Consider the following 12,756-nt stretch of genomic DNA (forward strand, 5'->3'; position numbering starts at 1 on the left):
GTGTTTTGAGGCCAGTTGTCTCGCTTCAATGAACCCTTGGTCTCCAATATCTAAAAGCAGGAAATCATATATTATCTTTTATGTCCCAGCGAGATAGACATATCTGAAACCGATATGTTTTTCTCTCTAGATGAAATAACATATCCTGAGATGAATGTATACCTACACATACGTCGAGAGTGTATTTTAAGAATGTTTCTGTTATATAATTTTAAAACACCTACAGCTAAATTTGGAGTGCATTGTTGTTTTTACCTGTCATTTGAAGAAACTAAGATCAGAGAGTAAATGTTCTCCAGATCACTCAGCTCATAAGAGGTGGAGCAGACCTTGATATCAGATTTTCAAATTCTTAAAGCCAGTACTTTTTTCCTATCTTAGTAGTTTCCATTTTATCTGTACATGTCATATGTCATAATTTTGCAAATGTCTTAGTGTATTACCTTAATTGCTGGATCTTGTAGCACAAATGTTATAGATTATAAATCGTACACTGATTTTCAATATGCTTAGAAATATTGCATTGGCGTCGCTATGGCCTACTCCTTACCTTATTCTGACACACCTTGGATATTTATATCAGTCTAGAGCTATGGTCCTAGTTTGATGAAGGTGGGAACATATTTTTACATTTAGGCTGAATTTATAAAGGAAACACTTTTCAGATGACCATAAAGTTAGGAGACAAGGCAAGTAAATTTCCTACTGGTGTTAGGCATCTCAGTTAATGATAAACTGTTACTGTCATCTGATAGAGCACTGGCCCTTCCTTATCTTGAGCCCTTCAAGGCCCTCTTCATTTTTTCCAGTATCCAAACTCTTCCATTTATTCCTCAATACTTTCTTACACTACTTAGTTCACAGCTTTTCTTTATTGAAATCTCTTAAATACTTCCAGTTATACCCACAAGAAAACTCAAAGTCCTCACCATGCTCCACCCACGTAAGACTTCTTGATGTTCTTTTCATTCCTGCTNNNNACATTGAATTGACTCATGCCTTCGTGCCTCTACACTTGCATTTCCTCATGCCTAGAGTACCCTATAATCAGGATTTCATGTGTTTAGCTTCTTCCTGTCATGTATGCTCTTTTCAGGGAGCTCTTCTCAACCACTCAATCCAAAGTAAAGTGATTCACTATCACTCCTATTGCATAACTTTCTTTTATACTGGTTATTTGTTTACTTGTGCCTTGTAGTCTCCTGCCTCCTCCTCCTTTCAAGAATTTGAGCCTCACGATAGATGAGACTTATCTCATTCACGGTTATGTTTTCTATATCTGGAAAAACTTGCTAAATAGTTCATGATCACTAACATTTGTTGAGTGAGTTAGTTTAGGCAGATGTTTGGCCTTGTTTCTGTTCATAAGCACACACACACACACACACACACACACACACTACACAGTTACACATCCCTTTACCCATCCTGACCAAGAGACAAATAACACTGGAGGTAGAAACCATAGGAAGATATGATCTCTAAATTCATCTTACCACTCGCCTCAAGGAAAAGGCATTTCTCTCATTGTGACCGATGGGAGACATTCTTTTGTTTTGCTTTCGTTGTGTGGTGTGTCCAGTGCTGATTTTACAGATATTGCCTTAATAATCCCACCTTTATGATAAAGCATAAATCTCAAGGACAAATAAGGCAAACCCCCCCACACACAAAATCATACTAATCATAAGCATGTTCAAAAGCATATAGTAGAGGGGAAAACCCCAAGGAATTACCATTAAGAGTAGGTGAAATCAAAATCATAGGAAACATTTCTCCAGAAAAAAATATCTGAGGAAAGGGTGATAATGGAGATTAAACAATCCCACTAATAAAATGAAAGAAGAAACATGAAATCTATAATTATACTAAATACTGAAGACATCAAAGAGTTTTCAAAAGGCATTATCAATTAAAAATCAAAAACATGCTTAAAATATGGAAACTATTTATCTTGCCCAATCAGGATGAATGTAAAAGGGATAAAATAATATATGGGGTCATAAAATTGAAAAGAATGCCTGCATCCTCTGCAGGACTAACATCATGACCTAGTATACCAAGAGGGCCTGAAATAATTAAAGGAATCATGTTAAATCTCTAACTGATGCTGGATAGAGATACTAGGGTTATATCAATATTTAGGACAGTTTGAGATTAACCTTCTTTAAAATATATATTACACATCAATGTTCCTTTTTTAAAAAAGGGATGTCCACTTATACTTATTTCAACCAATTATTTAAAAAATAATTCAACCATGTATTGACTATTTTTCAAGCACCCAATTATGCCCATGAAATATGTAGAATAATGAGAGTATTAAAAATAAACAGGACTATGACAAGAAGCACCCCCCAAGAAGCCTCAACGTTATTAGAGAAGCAAAGGAAAGCATAGAATGAGAAGTCAATGGAGGGATTGGAAGGTGGGACAGTAGACGCAAGACTTTGCAGGAAAGAAGGATTAGTTAAAAGCAGTGGTGTAGGGTCGCCTGGGTGGCTCAGTCGTTAAGCGTCTGCCTTTAGCCCAAGGCCTGATCCCAGGGTCTTAGGATTGAGCCCTGCATAGGGCTCCCTGCTCTGCTGGGAGTCTGCTTCTTTCTCTCCCACTCCCCCTGCTTGTGTTCCCTTCTCACTGGCTGTCTCTCTCTCTGTCAAATAAATAAATAAAATCTTAAAAAAAAAAAAAAAGCAGTGGTACACATATTTTGCATTTGTAGCACACTTTTAAATACGAGATATTTTCTAGTAGCCCACTTAAAGTAATTAAAAATCTCATAAAACATTATATGAGAGAATAATAAACACAACATAATCAGCATCACACTATACCAGTGTCCCAAATTGTCTATACAGGTATCCACGGTTATTGCACTGTTGAATCAGTGATCCTCCAGTGTCAGATTGCTCTTCGGACTGAATTATTTACTGCCCCGACCAAGCTTTCTTATACACGCCCACGGTGGTTATTATTGATCCCAGGAAACAAGGATTTGTCTTTGGTGCTGGTTTGGCATTTCATTTCCCACCTCTGCTTTCTAGCAAATCACATGCCTGCTCTACCCCACACTGGTAGACCTCCCCCACTAAACAGTTTCTCCAACAGGCCTCTTCATAACAGCAAGTATTTTTAGTTGTATCAAAATACATTTTTTAAATGGATCATAATTTGGCCACATATCTGTACAATATTTGCTGCTCCCTGATGAAGAAACACTATACTATATATAATGCACACTGAGAAGTTCGGTTTATGGAAATCTGTAAGAAGCTGAGTGGGCGAAGTTCACTTAAGAGTATGTATAAAGTTGGATGGTAGGAGTTTGAAGGGGAATGAAAAGGGATCCGATTGTAAAGTGTCTTGAACACCCCGCTAAGAAAATTAAATTCTTTTTACTAAGCAATGGGAAATACAGTCGAGCAAGGAATCAATCTACCCAAGCTGTGCTTGAGGAAGCATATACAGTATACAGCCATACAAATATACAGTATGGGCCAGGGTGAAATGGGGAGATCAGAGACAAAGTGCCCTGTTAGAATGTTGTCCTGAGAGCAAGTACTATTAGCTTAAGTAGAAGAAAGAGCTGAGGGAACACAATGAAAGGGAATGCCTATGAAAGTTGAAACAAACTAGATCCAAAACGACCTAGGATGTAGAAAGTTTACAATACAGACTGTGTTTCGTCACATTTGTTATGGTAATGAAGTGCGAGATGACATCACTGTCATCATTATCATCCCAACGTTTGGATTTTGTCTAAACGTTGTCTAAATTATAACTAAGGTTGAGTATTTCAATAAATTATTGCCAAGAATATTTTTTTCCATTACTATAATCTTCAGGGTAAGTTATTAGGTACTCTGTGTACTGGGAGCTGCTAATCTTTAAGACTGCCTATGCACAAGCTATTGTAGAATCCAGAAAACTGAAAGTTAATGGCATTGTTTCCTCTGCTTGATGTGATTTAATGGTAATCAATGTCACTTACCAACTCATTAAAAAGCCTTTCTCACAGCTCATCGAAAACTAAAACCTGGGGGAGTTGAACTTTTCCAGTCAATTAAAAGACAAAGGTACCCAACGTTTTTTCCAAATACAATTTAAAATGAGTACATCAAATCATAGTTAAGTGAAATATTTACTAGTATTTGAAAACTCTGCTTTAATTTGACATCCGGTCTTACAAAAAGACTTAATCTAAAAAAAGAAAAAAATATATATAAATTGAAGACTATTGCTCAAAAAATAAATTTTCAGTACTTTTAACTTAAACCGAGAAATTTAGAGTAGCCCTGCAAAGTTCACCTTCTAAACTGCAAAAACATCCTCTTCTCATTCCTCAGGGCATTGTCAGTTTGATCTTTGAAGTGGAGAGGCAGAACTGAAAGATTATGAGTATATATTTAAAGACTTGTATAATTACCTATTGTTGATAAAAGCAACCATAACACAAAAGAAAAGAAAAACAAAATCTAAATTAAATGTCAAGTAATTCACCAAGTTAACTTTTTTATTGGGTTGGCTTTGTTTTCTGGTTTGTTTCTGTAACTCGTATTACTGTACAACCCATCATATTTTCTTGGAAATATGATCTTAATTAGAGGGAGCATTTGTGAGATTTGTGGGGAAATTAAATAAAACTTACTTTTTCCTTCCCCTGAGTCTTCAGGAACTTTTTCCAGAGGAAAAACAATTTTTCAAAGGAGTGAAATAAAGGGATTGAGAGCGCTGTAACTCAGCGGCTCTGTGTCTACCTGAAGACTCCCCATTGCTTCCAAGTGAGCAGAACTACTGGAGATGAAATAGAAAGGGGATTTATTTCCTGTATTGAAAGAATATACAGTTCAAAAGCCAGTTTTACTGAAGCAAATCTTCTTGCTTTATTTGTAGGAAAGCTTCAATTGCTGGCACTCACAGAAAATTTTTCATGTCTCACCAAAAAAAAAACCAAAAAACAAAAAACAACAATAAAACAGTGTTTCTAAAAATAACATTTAATTCAATGTCATGGAAAAATTTTCAGTTATAGGTTTTTCTTCTACTTCTAGCCAACAAAATTTTAAAGTAAGTATATGGAAGAATCCATTAGAGTAATTGTGTTGCTGTAATTATATGTTAGGACCGTGTATTGGAACATTAACTTATAATAATTACCTTCTTGGCAAATGTAAACACACTTTTTTAAAAAGATTTCTGAGTGGTAACTCACCTTTTCTCCTGGTATCTCAAGAAAGAACTAGTCTTTTAGCCTAAACTGTTTTTTAGAAAATGGGAAAACACATAAATATTTTTAAAGTCATCACTTTTCTTATTTATGTTACAATATAAGTTGTATAAAAATCTTCTGACAGTTTGCAATTAAATACGGGCTACTAGAATAATTTGTACACATTTCTTTTTTAATCTTTTCTGGTAATTAGGATAAAAACAAATGGCCCCCCAAAGAGAAGACATGCCTATTTCCACTTACACAATCACATTCACAACTGATATATGCTACAGAGCTGATTAGAGAAAGATCCTTAAAAATCTATTCATTTGTGATAAACACTAGGATTCTTCTCTAGGGCATTCAGAGGAAGTATGGCCTTGCTTACACCTTGATTCCATACTGCTAGCTTTCAGAACTGTGAGGGAAAATTTCTGTTGTGTTCAGTCTCCTAGTTTATGGTCATTTTTACAGTGGCCCTCGGAAACCTACGCGGATTTTGGTATCAGAAGTTGGATGGCTCTCTAACAAATACCTAAAAATGTGGAAGTAGCATTGGAATTGGGTACTGAGTAGAAAGACTAGAAGAATTTTGAGGTGCATGATTGAAAAATCATAGAATGCCTTGAGGAAAAAGTTTATAGAAATGTGTTAAGGCAATTCTGATGAAGGAACAGAAGAAAGTAGAAAGTAAGATAGAGAAATCTTCCATTGTCTTAAAGAATTACGTATATCATTATTAACAGGGTGTTGACATAAATATGAGCACTAAAGGTGTTTCTAGTCAGGGCTCATAAGGAAAGAAGAAATTCGTTACTGGACATTGGATGGCAGGGGATCCTTGCTATAAAGTGTCAGAAAACTTGGCTGCATTGAGTCCTAGTGTTATGTGGAAGGTATAACTTGTAAATGATAAACTTGGTGTTTAGCTAAGGAGATTCCCACCAAGTTCTGGCAGGTGTGGCCTAGTTTCTTATTAAGTTTATAGCAAAATGCAAGAGGAAAGAGATAAATTGAGGAAGGAACTTTTAAGCAAAAATGAACCAGTACTTGGAGATTTGGGAAATGTTCAGCCTATTCAGATAGAGTGTTCTGGAAACATGTCTATCCAATGTTGTGGCTTAATAAACTTTTGCTGAAGAGACGATGTATGTGACACATGGATCTAATCATCCATCTCAGGAGAAGCCGGGAATAGAGATGGGTTATTTAAGGGTAAAATCTGTAGAGAACCTTCTTGTGTACTGGCTCACAGTGTCTGCATACATGGAAGACTGACAGATTTTTGAGAATGTTATATCATTAGAACACTGCCAGCTTGGGCCAGAGACAGGATGAAATGAGGAAAGGCTGTTGAACTCTGGGATTCTATAAGCAGGAAACAAGTTGATAAAACTATTCAGGGTAGTAGCATGTACTCCCTTTCAAGAAAAAGGAAAAATGACTTTGAGGGAAGAGGCAGAGGCCTGGTAGGCAGGCCTAGAGGCATGGGATGATAGGAGCTCTGTAGGCAGAGAAGATGAGCTATTGAGGCCTCATTGCACCAAGATGACAGAGCCTCCATAAACTCAGGGGTGGATTGAACCATAGAAAATTAGTCTCAGGGCTTGAAACCTAATGGAAGTTACCCTGTTGGATTCCAAATTTGTTTTAGATCAGTGGCTCCTTTATTTTTTTGTTTTCTTCCACTCAGAATATAAATGTCTATCCTTATGCCTGCCCCACAATTGTACTTGGGAATCAGACCATTTCTTTTACGGGTTCTGAGAGGGTGACAAATTTTTGTCCCAGGAATGATCATACCCAGAATCTCACCCATAGATGACTTAGATTATTTAGATAATAAAAGCTTGAAAATTTTTGATTTGATATGTTTATGAGATTTTGGATTTAGAGTTAATATTCAAATGCATTAAGACTTTTGGGATATTGGGATTGGGTGAATGTATTTTGTGGGATGTGGATGGATGTGAATTTTTGGTGGCCACAAGGTGGACTCTCCTGGCTTAAATAGCATCACTTCAAAATTCATGTCTACCCAGAATCTCAAACTGTGAACTTATTTGGAAATAGGGTCTTTGCAGATTTAATTAGTTACGGTAAAGTCAAACTGTGTTAAAGTGACTCTAAATTCACCCATGATTGGTGTCCTTATAACAAGAGGAAAATCAGATGCAGAGACACAGATGCATAGGGAGAATGCAGCCATTTTGAAGACAGAGGCACAAATTAGAGTTATGCTGTCCCAGGCTAAGAAATGCCTCAAACCACCAAAAACTGGAAGGGACAAAGAAGGAGTATTCTTTAAAGGCTTTGGAGAGAGTATGCCCTCTTCAACATCTTCATTTCGGACTTACATTCCAGAACTGTGAGAAAATAAATTTCTGTTTTTTAAACCGCCAAGTCCGTGATAATTTGTTATAACAGTCCTAGCCAACCAATGCCATAGAGAATAGGTCAGGGAGGGCTTCATAGAAGAGGCAATATTTGAATTGGCTTTTGAAGGATAAATACGTGTTTTATAGGCAGAAAAGAATAAGATGTGTGAGGTAAGAAATGGATGCCTAAATTAAAAACAAAGAGAGAGGTTTAATTTGTAAAGCAAATGGTGGCTTCGGGAGTTCTCCAAGAATAACACAAACAGAACAACGTGTCAAAACTGTCGAATTTATAAAACTTAATTCCATTGGGGCAAATTTGTCATAGAACCCCTCGAAATATGGCCTTGGTTTGTTTGAACTTTTTAAGAAACTGCCAAACTGTTTTCCAAAGTGATGATACAACTTTAACAGTTCCACAGTTGTACTGGAACGTCGGAGTTCCAATTTTTCCACGTCCTTGACAATGGGTGGTATGGTCCATCTCTTTAATTTTAGCCATATTAGTGGAGGTTAGTGGTATCTTACTGTGATACTTATTTGCATTTCTAGTGGCTAATGATGTCTAGCATCTTTTTAATCTTGGATCCTTAGAAACAAAATAAAGTAAGTTAAATCCAAAGATAAGAATTTGACCTCATTAGAAGTAAAAGGATAAAAATAAATGTTCCTACTTATCATGCCCATCTTTTACAAATCACTGCATTTTTTTTCTTTGAATCCCTCCACTCTTCTGGATCTAAACTGCCTCTAGAGTTTAGCACAAACAAAGTGAAGGGACCAGTGAATATTTCTCCAGTTGAGGAATTGCTCTCATTGGTACACTTGACTTGTCAGTTTGGACCCTTTCTGGTAGGTTATATTTTGGATTACATCTTGATTACATGTTAGATTTAGATTACATCAGAGATGTAGACATTGGGAAATTATTCTGAAGTATATTGGTGTTGCAGCTTTTTCAGGATTAGGCAATGCTGTAGCCCCCTACCATCTGTATTAACAATACTGTCATTCTCTAGTATGGATTTGAGTAGAACCACTAAGTGATTATCTTGGCTTTTTTTTTTTTTTTCATTCAGTTTCTGTAGTTTTGATTGGCAAATGCATGAGGGATTTCAGTGCTATCGCTTTGTGGCTAGGTATGGGAATCACTTGGAATATATAATAACATACTAAGTAAATGATATTAGGAGGCTCTGTTAAAGAAAATAACAGTGATTTCAACTTCTGAAGACTACTGTAGGATTTAATGAAATAATACAAAGAAAAGTACCTGGTCATGGCATTTCCAATATATGAAGCACCTTTTTTCTTTACCATCCCATTTTCATTGCATAAAGTCCAAGAGATTCTCAAATTATGTTTTTGTGGCTTGATATTGAAAATCTTATAATAAAGAAAGAGTGATGCAGAAAGAGTAGATCTGTATTGCTTTCTATTGTAAACACAACTCAGATTAGAATAAGGTAAATTTTGATAGATTTCTGTTATCCTCTTAACACCACTGCAGTTCAGTCATAGGGGCTAAGTGTCAATTCCAAAGAACTTCCTGGAAGGTCAAATCAATCAAAGTGCTTGGTGTTCATCCACTTTTTTGACTCAATATATATGATACCATGAACAAAATAAATGAAAAGAAATACTGATCTAGTTTCTTGATTGCTGAAGAAGTTGTAGCTTTGTATTTCTTAATTTATGTACACTCTTAAAGGTCACCCACAACACTATGTATGAAAGAATGAATACACACACTAAAACGATCAGTGGTTAATTAAAAGTCAAAGAGATGAGAAATTTGAATTTTTACTTTCTATTTTACTGCATGGAGGGTTCTCATCTTTTAATAAGTGGTTGGGACGAATGCTTTTTGATGCTGGTTGATGAAGGCATTGAAAGAGAGAATGAACTTTATTTGAGCAAAACATTTCAAATGGAAATACCTCATATTGTTTCCCCACAGGTAATTTTTACTTACAAAGAGCTCTGTAAAAATGTATTTTTCCAATTTTAATTATATGACCATTAAGAAGAATGGTTTTCTTTTGCAGGCAGCTAAGAGAATTTCCAGTGCTTTAATGTGTTTAGAGAACCCAAGACGAGTTATTATTTTATTTTTAATTCAAGCTTGGCTTAGATTTAGTCCTCTAGGAGACATACTGGAAGACATTTGGTTTTGAAAAAATAATAAGAATAACAATATTAAGGTTTTATATTATCCACTAATTGTTTTTTTTCCCCATCCCCTAACGTCTGAAAATACCTCTTGGTGAATTTTCCAAATGTTTGCAGGTGCCGAACACATCAACTTTGCACCTGCAGATTTACATGAATGTGCTTCCAGTAAGCTTCATGCTGAACAGTATATGGTAAATGCAATAAAAACAGATGGACCTAGGGACAGCTGGAGTCTGAAAAGAAAAATGAAAATAACAAAAACAACAGCAACAAAAATCTGGCAAATATATCAATGTAGTTATCTGTCATTGAGTTAGGGGGTGCGGTAGGTGTTTTCAGCATAAAATCACAGCAGTTGAATTACAGCTGGGACACGAGTTGCACAGGCTCCTCAAATCAATAACCCAACTAAAGAAACACAGAATAATGATGTGTAATCCCAGGTGCCTCTACAATAAACTAGGCACAATTCTCCCAGGGCTTTAAACTCCACCATTCATCTTGCCTTCTCTAAAGTCATTATGTGTTGTTTATCCTTTCATCAAGTTCTATAGATTCTTCCTTCAACTCGATTCTCTAATTATAGAAGCTACCCATTCCCATAGCCATCAATTAGTCTCCTCATTATTTCAAATTGGAGGGATTACAAAGATTTCCTGCCTCTAATAAAGCAAGATGGTATAATAGAGACCATGCATGATTGTTTTTAATATAGTTCCGATAGTAACTCTATCACTTCCTTGTTTATCCTTTCCAAACCTTAATTACGTGATATAAAAATAAGACCAATAATCCCTTGCTCCTAGAATCCAAAGGATAAGACAAATGAAGTCTAAGTTGTACAGCTAGTAATGCACTAAACTATGAGCCAAAGAATCCACCCTAGAACCTGGGACTTCATGAAGGTTCCTTCCTATTTCTGACTCAAATTCAAGGTTGATCTCACAAAAATTTTCTATATCTTATTTCCTTTGAGGGTTGAATAAAAGTCAAATGTATTAAATATTGATTACTGCTGTAATAACATATATTGTAGTTATCTTGCATAACTTCTTCCAGTCCATTCACCATCATTCCGTAAATTTTATCTGCCCTGGGGCAGGAGGAAGAAAAAGTGTCAAGACCATTTAAAAAGATACCGTGATGGTTCAGACAATAGATACTGTAATGATCATTTGAACTAAAGTGGATATGCTGAAGAATGCTCAAATTTCAGACATTTCGAACATTGAAAAGAGAACTCATGTAGTTTGCGAGGATATCCAAAGGAAAGGAGAATGTGAGGGAAGGGGAAGATTCCAAGATGATTCCTAGATTTCTTGTTTAGAGGAACAAAATAGAAGGCCAAGTGATTTAGGAGTTTCAAAAACCTAGGAGAACAAATTTAGAGGACAGATACATATCAAATCTAGAAGGAAATAGAAGAAACAATGTTTTCATCTACCATTGCATGTTTTTAAATAGCTATGTGAATTTTCTGGATTTTAATGAGGATGTGTGTCTTTTATATTAATATTAACAATTCATTGTTTTTTATGCTATCCACAAAAACTGACTTTAAACACAAAGATAAAATAGATTATATATAAATAATAAAAAATACAATGAAAATCCTAATCAAAAGAAATCTTGAGGGACTGTACTAATAACAAAGTTAGGCTTTGGAATGATAAATATTACTTGGGGGCTGAAAAGGAATACTTCATGTTAATAAAAAGGGCCAATTCATCAAGAGGACATAGCAATTCTAAATGTGTACAAGCTGAGGAGCTGTGTTTCAAACTATATGAAAAAATCAAAATATATGAAAAGAGAACAAGAAAATCCACATTGATAGTATGAGATCTCATCATTCCTCTTTCAGTAATAAAAATAATAATTACATTAGAAATCAATAATCATATAGTACATTTGAACAACACAAGAAAACAATATAATGTCTATAGAACACTTTAGCTGCCGGTCACAGAATGCACACCCTTCTCTAGTGCACATGGAATATTCACCCAAATAGACCATATCCTGGGCCATAAAAGTACGACTTAACAATTTTAAAAGGATTAAAATCATAGAGATTACATTATCTGAACATAATGGAATCAAACAATGAATCAATAGCAGAAAGATGACCGAAAAAATTGAAATATTTTGAAATTGAACAGCATTTTTTAATAAGACATATGTTAGAGAAAAAAATCACAAAGAAAATTAGACAGTATTTTGAACTAAATGAAAATAAAAACACATCCAGTTAAATTTGTGGTATTGGGCTAAAGCAGTGTTTACAGGGAAATTTATAACAGTGTTTACATTAAAACAGAAAAAAAAAGGACTAAATGATGTAAGCGTCTATCTTAGGAAACTAGTAAAATTCAGTAAATTAAATTCAAAGTAAGCAGAAGGAAGAAAGTAATAAACATGAGAGCAGACATCAATAAAAGAGAAAACAGAAAAAAACAATGAGGAAAATCAATGGAATGGTTGGTAAGGGCGTGGCGACTGATTGCAAAAGGATATAAGTGATGGGAATATTCTTAATCTTGATGGTGGTGTTAGTTAAATGACCACATACTTTGGTCAAAGCTCATCAAACAGTATCCTAAAAATGGATAAACCTTGTACATTAGAAAAGTTTCTTTTTAAAAATTCGTTACATTCCGAATACAAGGGCTTTATTATTTATATGTATTTTAACATATGCTCACATTCAATGGCTGGGCTTTTCACTTTCTTATAATATTTGTAATAAGCTTTTTATATTAGAATAGCTTTAGATTTATAGAAAAGTTGCAAAGAGAGCTGCCGTACACCCCCACGCCCTGTTTCCCCTATTGTTAATATATCAGTATGGTACATTTGGCACAACTAATGAACTAATGTTGATACATTGTCATTAATCATACCCCACACTTCATTCATATTTCCTTAGTTTTTACCTCATGTTCTTTTCCTATTCCAAAATCCCATCCTGGATCCCATAGTACATTTAGC

At 35.1% G+C, this 12,756-nt stretch overlaps 1 pseudogene; it reads left to right on the forward strand.

Moving 5' to 3' along the window:
• Nucleotides 1-12,756, forward strand: part of LOC121104827 — a 146,666-nt pseudogene that overhangs the window by 111,194 nt on the left and 22,716 nt on the right.

The sequence above is a fragment of the Ursus maritimus genome, unplaced genomic scaffold (assembly GCF_017311325.1).
Source record: "Ursus maritimus isolate PB19 unplaced genomic scaffold, ASM1731132v1 scaffold_23, whole genome shotgun sequence".
NCBI lineage: Eukaryota > Metazoa > Chordata > Mammalia > Carnivora > Ursidae > Ursus > Ursus maritimus.